The sequence below is a fragment of the Athene noctua genome, chromosome 17, assembly GCF_965140245.1.
Source record: "Athene noctua chromosome 17, bAthNoc1.hap1.1, whole genome shotgun sequence".
NCBI lineage: Eukaryota > Metazoa > Chordata > Aves > Strigiformes > Strigidae > Athene > Athene noctua.
Genome location: NC_134053.1, coordinates 15,141,892 through 15,143,752, shown reverse-complemented (window position 1 = coordinate 15,143,752; position 1,861 = coordinate 15,141,892).

Here is a 1,861-nt window from a genome sequence, read left to right as displayed (position 1 = left end):
AACCCTTGAAAGAGGGATTTTTCAGCAGAGCCCAGCAGCCTACGAGCTACTTTTATCCTTTGCCTTATCTGTGCAAGAGGGGCCAGCAGTTGCCCTGTGTGGCTGGGATTGGAAAGATGTGATTTGCATTAAGAGTTCAGATTCAACTTTTACTGTTGTGAAGTGTTAAATGTCTCTGGCACATTTTACACAGGTGAACGGATGCACTTTTGGTTTGCCAGATTAAACTTGATTTGTACAAATAATGTGTATACATATAATTATCTAACGGGGTTATACATACATAGGTAGTATCACCAGTGTTTTGGGCAGACACTTCAACAGTTCACAGTGCTTTAGGAAATCAAGTAGGTAATACACAATTGGTAAGGTAAAAAAAAAAGAGGAATAGTGATTCAAAACAGCCCGATGACAGATTCAAAGCCCACTGAGTCACTTGGAGTCTTGCCAGCACTGCTCGCACTGCTCTGGAGGAAGGTTGGCACAGGAGAGGAAATAAACAGATGCCTTTGCAAGGGAATCATGTTTCAGTTGCCAAATGTTATCCTCCGCCAAACAATCAGAGCAAACCTTGGTCTGACATCATTACTAGAGCTTTGTTCTGGTAGGTTGTTCTGCATAGTGTGTTGGTGCTGAGGTGCCAGTCCAAGGGCCTGGCTCATGTAGTGATGTTTGAGAAACAGAAATAATAAATATTTTATGTAAAACTTAGTAATTCAAAAGGTATGGCAAAGGAAGGGTGAAAATGGCAGGTTCTGGACAACTTGTTATGACATTCAAAGTGCAGATCAGAAGAACCCCACCAAATGTGATGGCCACAGAGCCTACCTGCATGTCGGTTGGCGAGTCGGGAAATGTCAGCCAGGGCAGCGCTGGGGAGGAGCAGGGAGCCACCAGCTTCCTCCACGGAGCTGTGGGAAGCCCTTGGGGGGTGCCCCCACGCCCCTCATGGGGGTCACGGGCATCCCAATGCCAGTGCACGCAGCTGGGAGACAGGAAGTCAAAATACAGACTACTCTGAGTGTGTGAGGGCTTGGATTGGGGGAGCGGGAACCTCCTTACAGCCCTAATTAGCTGCATGCAGAGGACATGGCGTGGTTTTTCTTTTAGTAAACTGGGACTCTGGCCTAAGTTTAGGAGGAGTTCTCTGGGGTCAAACAGGAGAACTGAGACCCTTCAGAGCACCCAAATCAGTGACAGTTGGACGTGTGCGTGCCCCCCACAGCCCCGATCCCGGGGTTCCCATGTGCTGCGTCACTAACCGCATCTTTTCTTAACACCCACGGTGCTTGTGTTAACGGGCAAGAATCATCCTTGTCCCGCAGCCTCACACCGACACGGGGTAACCCCCCCCCCCCGAGGAGAAGCCAACGCTGAGGGAGCGGGTGAGGGGGCTGCGGGGACTATGACAGCCCCCCTGTCCCCCCGGAATCCCGTCCCGGGTGTCCCTCCCGCCCGTGGCACCACACGGGTCGGTGCCTTTGGGTCGGTAAGCCCTGCTTTAGGAAAAAGGTGACTTCGTGAACCACCTGGTTTTCTTTCGAAAACCAACCACCTTGCAGGTGGAGCCTTTCTACCCCTCACAAAACAGCGCCACGGACTGTAACTGCAATTACAAAACCAGCACTGTAGCCTTGCACAGAGACGGGCGTGGGATTCGGGGCTAACACCGCCTGTTGTGGTTACCGCAGCACCGCCTGGGTTAAGCGCAGTCTCGCTCCCGGACCTCAGCTCCAGCCCTGGCTCCCGGCTCCTCGGAGCCGCCTTGCGGGGCGGCCCCGGGCCCGGCGGGACAGGCCGCGAGGGCGGCCCCGCCAGGCCCCGCCCGCTTCCGCGCGGCACCGGAAGGGCCGTTTGGCTG